The sequence below is a fragment of the Podarcis gaigeae genome (assembly GCF_964106915.1).
Source record: "Podarcis gaigeae genome assembly, chromosome: 2".
Lineage (NCBI taxonomy): Eukaryota > Metazoa > Chordata > Lepidosauria > Squamata > Lacertidae > Podarcis > Podarcis gaigeae.
This window is the reverse complement of record NC_139679.1, coordinates 59,706,969-59,718,260: the sequence shown is the minus strand read 5'-3', so window position 1 is coordinate 59,718,260 and position 11,292 is coordinate 59,706,969.

The window sequence follows — 11,292 nt, the reverse complement described above, 5'->3', positions numbered from 1 at the left end:
CACACTCAGTAAGCACCCTAAAAACAATCATCCCACGGTGAGTGAGCTTCACCCCACTTAGACATGCTTACCATAAGAACAGGGCCGGATTTAGATGAAGAGAGGCCCTAGGCTAAGGTTACCAGATTGTTTCCAATGAATCCGGGCACACTTTTCAACTTCAATGGATTTTGTATGGAGACTGATTTGTAAATCTGGGGACTGTCCCTGGGAAACGGGGACATCCGGTAACCTTACCCTAGGCTACTCCACTTGTGAGGCCCCTCCCCATCCCCCACCCTCACATCTAGAAGAAAATGGAAGCGTGTTATAAACAAAATTGAGTGAAGCCAAGGATGATGACGGGTATTTAAAATTCTACAGTTCATAATTTCTCCTATAAAGGACATAAGATATTATTGTTAAATGCATAAAATTAACACTGAAAAACTTTTGCAATAACTGAACTTTGTAAACCTTTTGTGGCCTGGGCAGGCCTGGAACTAGTCCCCATGTCTTGTTCCTCCCTAAGGAAGCAAGTTCAGCCAGAATTAAGATCGCTGGAAGAAATATCAACAACCTCAGATATGCAGATGACACAACATTGATGGCAGAAAGTGAGGAGGAATTAAAGAACCTTTTAATGAGGGTGAAAGAGGAGAGCACAAAATATGGTTTGAAGCTCAACATAAAAAAAACGAAGATCATGGCCACTGGTCCCATTGCCTCCTGGCAAATAGAAGGGGAAGAAATGGAGGCAGTGAGAGTTTTACTTTCTTGGGCTCCATGATCACTGCAGATGGTGACAGCAGCCACGAAATTAAAAGACACCTGCTTCTTGGGAGAAAAGCAATGACAAACCTAGACAGCATCTTAAAAAGCAGAGACATCACCTTGCCAACAAAGGTCCGTATAGTTAAAGCTATGGTTTTCCCAGTAGTGATGTATGGAAGTGAGAGCTGGACCATAAAGAAGGCTGATCGCAGAATAATTGATGCTTTTGAATTATGGTGCTGGAGGAGACTCTTGAGAGTCCCATGGACTGCAAGAAGATCAAACCTATCCATTCTTAAGGAAATCAGCCCTGAGTGCTCACTGGAAGGACAGATCCTGAAGCTGAGGCTCCAATACTTTGGCCACTTCATGAGAAGAGAAGACTCCCTGGAAAAGACTCTGATGTTGGGAAAGATGGAGGGCACAAGGAAAAGGGGACGACAGAGGACGAGATGGTTGGATAGTGTTCTTGAAGCTACCAGCATGAGTTTGACTAAACTGCGGGAGGCAGTGGAAGACAGAAGTGCCGGGCGTGCTCTGGTCCATGAGGTCACGAAGAGTTCGGACAAGACTAAACGACTAAACAACAACAACAACAATAGAGTTGGCTAGGATGCCAAAAGGGATACAATTAACGAGCTTTCTCCATTATCTGCACAGTAGGGGGTGTTTAGTCAACAGTGCAAAGGCTGAGCTGAAGCATTCCCTGCTGGTTACATGCTTTCAGCAATAGGGGTCGCTGTTTGGTAGTACCCAATTGGTTAACTATCAGATTCTAGAGCTCCCTTTTGGTGGCTCTTAGGTAATTCACAAAATACAGAGTCCATTCATAAAACACAGTGTTCATTCATAAAGCAGTAACATAAATCTCCATTGCTACATATTAGGTGTATATTTCAGCGGTTGAACATATAAGTTTATGGCCATGCTGTTGTGTAGTGCTTATGCGACTGTGAATAAAAGGTGGCTTGGCTCATTGTCTCGGGGTTTGGGGGGGGAAGAGGTGAAAAAACTGATTTCCAATAAGTGCCCCCCCCCTTTATTTCCACAACAAGTCACTGAGTCTGTACTCTGAGTGGTGACACCAGGAACCTAGAAGGTGCAGGGCTTGTCAGTCCAACCCCTGCACAGTCTCATCAGGGCTGACCTTAAGGCAATTGGAGCAATTGGGCCAAATTGGGCCCTGTGGGCCGCTCCTAAGGGGGCCCCTGCACCAGGGCAATCTAGATGGATTTTATTTATATCTATAAGATTTTGCAGACTTGGGCTGTGAACTGGGGCCCTACAATGAGAGCCAGTGTGATGTAATGGTTAAGTGTGGTGGACTCGTAATCTGGGGAACCGGGTTCGCGTCTCTGCTCCTCCACATGCAGCTGCTGGGTGACCTTGGGCTAGTCACACTTCTTTTTAGTCTCTCAGCCCCACTCACCTCACAGAGTGTTTGTTGTGGGGGAGGAAGGGAAAGGAGAATGTTAGCCACTTTGAGACTCCTTCGGGTAGTGATAAAGCAGGATATCAAATCCAAACTCTTCTTCTTCTTCTACAAAAAAATACAGTGGTGCCTCGCAAGACGAAATTAATTCGTTCCGCAAGTCTTTTCATCTTGCGAGTTTTTCGTCTTGCGAAGCACGGTTTCCCATAGGAATGCATTGAAAATCAATCAATGCGTTCCTATGGAAACCGCCTTCAGACCAGGTCCGGGGACAGTCTGTCCCCCGACCTCTTCTGAAGGCCGGCGGGGGGCGAAAGTCTTTGCTTCCACCCCGCCTGCCTTCCCGGGACAGCGGAGACTTCTCCGCTGTCCCGGGCGATCTTAAAATGCTGGTGGGCGGCATTTTACTTCTCCGCTGTCCCAGGGCGATTTTAAAGCCCCCGGGAAGGCAGACGGGGGGGAGCAAAGACTTTTGCCCCCCGCCGGCCTTCAGAAGAGAGAGTGAAACCACTGGACTCTCATGTTTTTGCTCCCCCCCGTCTGCCTTCAAAAGTCGTCCGGGATAGCGGGAAGCGCTTCCCTGCTATCCCGGACTGCTTTTAAAATGCTGGCGGTGGGGAGCAAAGCCTTTCGGCCCCCGCCGGCCTTCCTGGACCTCTTCTGAAGGCCGGAGGGGGGGAAAGGCTTTGCTCCCCACCGCCAGCATTTAAAAGAGGTCCCCGGAGATTTCCCTATGGGCTTTCTTCTTGCGAAGCAAGCCCATAGGGAAATTCGTCTTGCGAAGCGACGCAAAAACCGAACAACCCTTTCGTCTTGCAGGTATTTCGTCTTGTGAGGCATTCGTCTTGTGGGGCACCACTGTATATCAAGTTGCGCCCCACTGCTTAAAATTGGGCCCCATTGGCTAGCCCTGAGTCTAAGAGTTGCTGGGCCTGAGTTGCCCTGTCCTTGCATGAAGTCTTGGGTTTACAACTTTGGGAGAGGAGACACTGCGGCACTGAGGAGTGGGCAGGCTGGCGAGGTCCCCTAGATTTAGAGGCCCAAGTTGTCCTGCCCTTACATGAAGTACTGGGTTTGCAATTTTGGGAGAGGGGAGACTGTGGCACTGGGGAGAGGGCAGGCTGGTGAGACCCCCTAGTCTTAGAGGCCCAAGTTGCCCTGCCCTCCCATGAAGTCTTGGGTTTGCAATGTTGGGAAAGGGGAGACTGCGGTACTGGGGAGAGGGCAGGCTGGTGAGGCCCCCTAGATTTAGAGACCCTAGTCTTCAGCCTACTTAACCTATACATAAATCCAGCACTGCATAAGAGCCATAATCTTAACTCCAAGAGCCTCTATGCCCCCAGTAGATTTCCTGGTGGTCACTGGTAGGGGATATGGTGACTCAGAAACATGATGATGGCAGCTCCCAAGATGCCCTTGAGTCTGACTTATGAGGCAAAGCAGTGGTAAATAGCAACATTCCCTCCAGAGTTTTCTGGGTGTCCTTTACCATGTACTCACCTCTCAGGAACGACTTTTGTTCAAATTGAATGAAGATCAGCATCAGGTTGGCCAAGGGACAATCTAAGCCAGATGCATTTGAGACTGTCTGGTTTCTTTTTATGACGCTCATTAATAGGTCGGTCGAGAGAGTGAAACCACTGGACTCTCATGTGGGCTTATGGAGAGACTCTGTACGATAAGGGGACTTACTTTGTTTACCAACTTGCAACTCTTGCATTCCCTTGTCATGATTCTCCTGCACAGTAGAAACGTAAGAGACCTGGCATTGCTAGTTGTACAATGACGGTGCCCTTTATTTTGTAACTGTTTGTTGATGTTTTTGCATTCAAAACAATAAAAAGGATCTTTTTTGGGGGGGGGAGCATAGTGAAGATGTACTACACAAGCAAGTCATTCTGGGTAAGCACATCAGAAAAGCCCGGGTGGATCAGGAGCAAAGGTCCATCTAGTGTGGCAACCTGTTTCCCAACAATGGCTAAGCTTCAGGAAACTCCCAAGCAGGGAGAAGTGCGGGGAGGGAGAATAATTGCAGCATCAGAAATGCCTAAAGAAGCCAATGGTAGATAAACGTCCAACTGGGGCCTGCAAAAGAATTTTAGCAAAGCTTTTTAACACATCTTCCTCAGTGGTGTGTTTTGTTGTTTAGTCGTTTAGTCATGTCCGACTCTTCGTGACCCCATGGACCAGAGCACGCCAGACACTCCTGTCTTCCACTGCCTCCCGCAGTTTGGTCAGACTCATGTTTATAGCTTCGAAGACACTATCCAACCATCTCGTCCTCTGTCGTCCCCTTCTCCTTGTGCCCTCCATCTTTCCCAACATCAGGGTCTTTTCCAGGGAGTCTTCTCTTCTCATGAGGTGGCCAAAGTATTGGAGTCTCAGCTTCAGGATCTGTCCTTCCAGTGAGCACTCAGGGCTGATTTCCTTCAGAATGGATAGATTTGATCTTCTTGCAGTCCATGGGACTCTCAAGAGTCTCCTCCAGCACCATAATTCAAAAGTCCAACTGGATAAACGTCCAACTGGGACCTGCAAAATAATTTTAGCAAAGATTTTTAACACATCTTCCTCAGTGGTGTGTTAGTATATCAATACTGCAGAGTGGAAATCAACCTAAGAACAATGTTATTCTATGATAAACCTGGATAGCACACCAAAAAAGAATTTATAAAATTGACAAAACAAGAAACAGACATGCTTTATCAATACCACAAGAACAATCCTTTTTTCTTTTCTTTTCTTTTCTTTTCTTTTTTTCTTTTTTGAAAAATATGTTAAGCAAGAAACATACCAAATTTGTGAAATAAGCATCTGTGAAACAGCCTTGTTGGAAAGCATATAGGGCAATTGTGGACAGCCGTCTCCAGGATTAAGTAGGTTCATCAAGTCCACTGTATTAATACAGACAACAATGGGCTAGTTACGAAAAGTTAGCGGCACTCGGAAAAGAAACATCCAAGCAGGATTTCCAAGTCCTCCCATTAAATGAAAGCAGCTAATTCTTTAAAGCCCAGATTTCAAAACCAACTTTTAAATGCCCTAAGTAATATCATCACATAAACCTCAATATGTGAGCTGAAAAAGATGACGCTATCTAGGTCAAAGAACGTATCTCTTACATAGATGGTTTAATATTGGTTCCAGTTTGTACTCTGATTTAATGGGTGCTATCATTTTGAAGAATCTCATTAGTGGTTTGTACCCAGCAAAGATGCCCCATTAGCACAGATGTAAAAAAGCTTTTACAGCCAAAGAGCCTTCTGGGTTGAGCAGGTCCAGAGGCAAAAGTGAGTGAAGCAGCAAGTGTGAAATTTACCTTTGCACAGAAGGCTAGCTTCTAAGACACTCACATGCCCCTCGCTACGCTTCATCCAGACAACCAGGAGGCACTGGAGTTCAAGGACAGGCGCCAGCCCGGCAAAAACACTCAGGATGTGAAGCGGGGTGAGGGAGGGGAGTGGCCTGCCTGAGGAATGCAGGTGTGGTGTGGTTTCAGGGAGTTCCAAAGGCCATAGAAAGAGGGCCGGGGGCCACATTTGGCCCCCAAGGCTGGAGATTCCCCATCTCTGCAGTAGCACAATGACTTCTGTGTGCACATTCTCTGTTCTGAGAGCTTCCTTACTTTCCAGAGCAGATCTGGGGGAGGCTCAGGAGGCACACAGTGAAAGGAAGTCCTGTTCCACAAGCAGAAGCCCCTGCATTGATGGGATGGCTTTGCAGGATACCACCAAATGTTTTCACACTGATTTTATTTTGTATTTATTAATTTTATAGCACATATTGATATATATTCATTGTACAATCCAAAATACATATTGGTAAATATCTATTGTAATTAAATGTCAATGGCTTTGGTTCTGTGGCAGATATTGGCCAGGATATTATTTAAATCAATAAATTGTCTTTCAGGCTCCAATCACAGGTTCACCTCTCTTTTTGTTTATCATGTAGGCAACAGCCATAATCTGTTGTTTATCCCCACTGTCTCAGTGTAAACTGCCTCTGCATGGTGAGAACATTTGGAGCTGACATTGCAGGATATTGAAGGCACATTAACCCACCCTTTGGCTCAAGCTAAGCAAGTCTGTGTCTGGCAAGCATCTGGATGGGTGACCACATGGGACCCACACATGTATGCCTCCTTGGGTTCCCTGATGGAAGAAAGGCAGAATACATATGCAATTAAATAATTTAGTTCTATATGAGGAAAGGTTGGATGAGTTGGCTGTGTTTAGTCTGGAGAAGAGATAATTATGTGACTATGTGGAGGGCGGCCATATTCAAATATTTGAAGGAGCATCACATGAATAACATTTGGGGTAGCATTGCTCTAAAGGGTAGGACCTGAACCATTGAGTTCAAGTTGGAAGTAAAATGACTTAGAAGAAACATTAAGATGGAACAAAATATTCAATACAACCCTGGGAGGGTGGTGGACTCTCCTTCGCTAGGGGTTTTCAATAGACTGGATGGCCACCTCACCATCATCTGTTTATATAGATATATAGATATACTAGATATAGATATAGATATAGATGACATAGATATAGATATAGATGACATAGATATAGACATAGACATAGACATAGACATAGATATATGCCACCTTCCCACACAATTGTGCCCAAAATGGCTGAAAACAAAGAACAATAAGTACAACAATGGGAAAAAAATATTAGAAACAACTAGAAATAACTGTAATATCAATATGTAAATAAATTCCAAAAAAAAATAATCCATTGTAAAAAATACAAATAAACTAAACTGATTTGACACCTTAAACCCAACAGCATTGCATAGATCAATTGTATCCTTATCAGGAATGTATTGATAGTACATTGCCTACATTGCCCAGTAGTTAAACTAGATTACCTTTGAGATCCCTTCCAGTTCTATGGAGATCCCATCATGGATCTAGCTACCATGGTTGAGATACTGGACTTAGCCATTTCATTTCATCTATAAGCACAGCAATTTTCTTAAAATGCCATGTTCACTGAAGATGCTGTGGATTGGCACTGGGTTCTAAATTTGGCGGGAAAAAACAGCAAAGCTAAACAAGCTGCTAAGGGCAAAACTAAACAAAGAATAATCAGTTGATAAAATACATTCAGCCATGCAAATGATAACTATACATAGGCATACAAATCAGGCATGTGCTTTTTCCTTTACGGTTCTTTGGTACATTATGAACGGGAGACTTTCCTCTAAAGCATCAAGACCTGGGTCTCTGCCAGAGAAGGCAGGATATTAGACTTGATGGACCAGCGGTCTTATCCGGTTTTTGGTTTTTTAAAAAAATCCCATGTTCCTATGTTTACGTAAGTATGAAGTGGGGTAAACTTGAGTCTTTAAAAGCAAACATTTTAATGCACTCCCTAATCCTGAGGTATACAATATGTAATTATGCTAACACACCTTGAATATTTTTGGCAATTGTAACTCTTCACCAGAAATTGGTACTTTCTTTCAGGAATTCTGTGTCTGACATTCGCCAGCTCGCTGCCAAAAACTGCAACACGAAATGAACTGTGTGCATATCTTGAAGGGAGACCCATATAATTCTGAAACCATGGAGCAGGCAGTGTGTACAAATGGGAATTAGCCATGCCTACAACCTTAAGAATATAGAAGGAATGTCAAGAAAAATTGAAATATCCAGTCCATCTCTTCCAGATTATATATACGCAACATGCATGGTCTATAATTTTCTATTGCATCCAACTGTACAGTGGTACCTCAGTTTATGAACAGTCCTGTTTAAGAACGATTCGGTTTACGAACTCTGCAAAACCGGAAATAGCGTCCCAGTTTGCAAATTTACCTCAATCTAAGAACGGAATCCGAATGGTGGAAGGGAGGCCTCATTAGGGAAAGCACGCCTCGGTTTAAGAATGGTTTCGGTTTAAGAACGGACTTCCGGAATGGATTAAGTTTGTAAACTGAGGTACCACTATATATCACTTTTGAAAAGGATTTGTAATTTACTTAACTCCTGCAACAGCAAAGATACCAGGCAAAACTTTTTCCCCATTATATCTCCTGGGAATTGGAAAAGTAAATGGAATGTCGTTTTGGGGAGGTAAATCCACAAATATCCATTCAGTCCTCTGCTATGCATCTGTTTTAAAAGATATAGATATCTATAGGGGAAGAGTGAGGAACTTGTGGCCCTCCACAGGTTTTGGAATTATACTTCCAATCATCCCTGACCATTGTTCATGCTGGCTGGGACTGGTGGGAGTTTGAATCCAGCAACATCTGAAAGGCCATGGACTTCCCCTGCTTTTAAAAAATCCTGAATGTTGCTTGAGTAAATATATTCTCATATATTTTACTTGTCTCGTTCTTTTTACCCATGGGACGTCACACAAATGACATCATAATTTGCACTCAAGTTTCATTTTCCAAATTAAGGACATAATCATAGGAGGGGGATCTCATTCAGTTCATGCTCAGATATTTGGCAGAAATTTTAAATTGTATCCATTGTTTCTCTACAAGACAATACTGGAACTACAGCTGAGATTACCACATCATCAGCGTACAGAGTCGGTTTATGTCTGCCCTTAAATGTCTACCTCCTTTCCAAAAAGGCTGTTTATTTTAAAGAGGAATAGGTAAAGGCCCATTTCTGCAAAAATGATGTTATGCTCCTGAGGGTAATGAAATGTGGAGAAATCAAAAACAGACTAATGGGATAAAGATGCCATAAACTTCTTTTGTTTAGTCAGGAATCACCATTCATATCCAAACTGTCTAGTTTTCATAATGTGCTCAAAAGAAATAAAGTTCAACTAAGTCCCGTACACCAGGGATTCCCAAACTAATCCATGAAGCACCACTGATCCACAAGCATCATTCAGAGTGTCCGTGGTGCATCTGTGGGTTTGTGGCAGAAGACAGGTGAGACGGCACCGCCATCACATTAAATACAGTTGGCAACCATTTTAGGCTCATCCAATTATGTGCAATTGCTTAAGTGCGGGTCCTTTTGGACCCAGAAGAAGGCGGAACGGGGTGGAATGGGGGCAGGGGAGGCAGTAATGGGGCAGGTGGAACTTATACCCTCTGTACCGACGTGGGGTGGGGGGTGGGAATGGAACCCCTGAGCAAAATGGTCACCACCTGTATTCATACTGATTTTAATTATAATTTTATTTCTCCTATTATGTATTGTATTTTGTTGTATTACAAACTGAGTTAGATTGAATTCAAACTATGATGCAATTAAATGCAATACTGTATGTATGAAATAAAAGAAACATTACAAATGCAATTAAAAATAACAAAGTATCTAGCACAATTGCTACCACAGGCAGAAATGGCATTAAGTGGTCTGGAGAGACGCTCAGCAATTTTCAAGTGGTCCATGGAAGGAAGAATTTCCCTACACCACTGGTTCCCAAATTTGTGGGAGGGGCATTCCCTTCCTTGGATTCATAAACTCATCCCCAGTGCCCCTGAAAAAGCTTACTTTTAAAAGCAGTTTGCACAACCCACTAAGGAAAATGATAACACAATCACATTAAAAACAATTAATTGCCCACATACTCAAAATCCAATTAAAACTACAGTGGTACCTTGGTTCTCAAACTTAATCCGTTCTGGAAGTCTGTTCCAAAACCAAAGTGTTCCAAAATCAAGGCGTGCTTTCCAAAAGAAAGTAATGCAAAATGGACTAATCCATTCCAGACTTTTAAAACGAACCCCTAAAACAATAATATAACATGAATTTTACTATCTAACAAGACCATTGATCCATAAAATGAAAGCAATAAACAATGTACTACAGCCACACAATCAATCAATCAATCAATCAATAGCTGAACTGGGTTCCACACAGTCACAAAAACAAATGACAAAAAGAGCCGCAAAAACACAAAATAAATAGCAAAAACAGACAGACCTCAGTGTAACACTAAAATTGGAAGCATAACATTCAAAATGGAGCTTTTTCAGCTTCTGAAAAGAGTTTGCAAACCGGAATACTTACCTCCGGGTTTGCAGTGTTTGGGGTCCAAGGCATTTGAGAACCAAGGCATTTGAGAACCAAGGCGTTTGAGAACCAAGGCACCACTGTATTTGGTTTAATTAACTCAACAAAATGGATGAACTTTATCCAGTGATACCAGCTTCTCACAGTCTGATAGTCATTTACCTCCAGCATCCCCCTGCTGCCCTCTTGTCTCTTAATGCCCCTAGGATAACCCACTGCCCCCCAGAGGGTGGTACCGCCCACTTAGGGAGCCACTGCCCTACACTGTCATATCATGCTGAACTCCCTGAGCCTCCGCCTCCTTCTCTCCCTCCCAAGAACCAGCAGCATTGATGCTCAGTGTTTGGAAGGCAGGTGAGCAAGGCAGTCCTGCCTGCTACTGATGCAGAGGAATCCAGAGGCCTCCCCCCACCCCACCCAAAACTGGAAACCTGAATAAATAAGGCTTGGCGTACAGCACAATGATAAGACCTACAAATATCATTAGGATTAGGGGAGGCAGACAAAGGGATAACTCCTTTATTGCAAAATAGAGTTTATTTATATCTTGTTGGAATGAAAGAACGAAAGATGTCTTCAGTCCTTAGGCTTCACTAGGGGAGATATAAAATTAGAAGCTGCCTGATTTATTTGGCGGGAACATGTTTATTTTGTTGGAAACCTCTTAAAAGGGTTTGAGTTTAAAGAACAAGATGAATTGTAAAAAGCAGTTTATATGCATACATACATATTTGTGTGTGCATGCGAGATACAGCAAATATAACTGTATTACACACATACACACATAAACTCTCTCTCTGTGTGTGTGTGTGTGTGTGAGAGAGAGAGAGAGAGAGAGAGAGAGAGAGAGAGAGAGAGAGAGGAAAATATAGCAGTAAAAACCATATCATTAAAGCAGCAAGAAACATCAGTATCAATTACAGTAGATGGAAATGCCAGGAACTGGTATTACAAGTCAGAAAAAGTTCAGGTAAAGAGGTATGCTTTTAATTCAGTCTGGTGTAGTGGTAGAGTGTTGGACTGTGACCTGGAAGATGAGGGTTCAAATCCCTATTTAGCCATGCAGGTGAGTGGTTGTCCTTGGGTCAGTCACCAACTGTTAGCC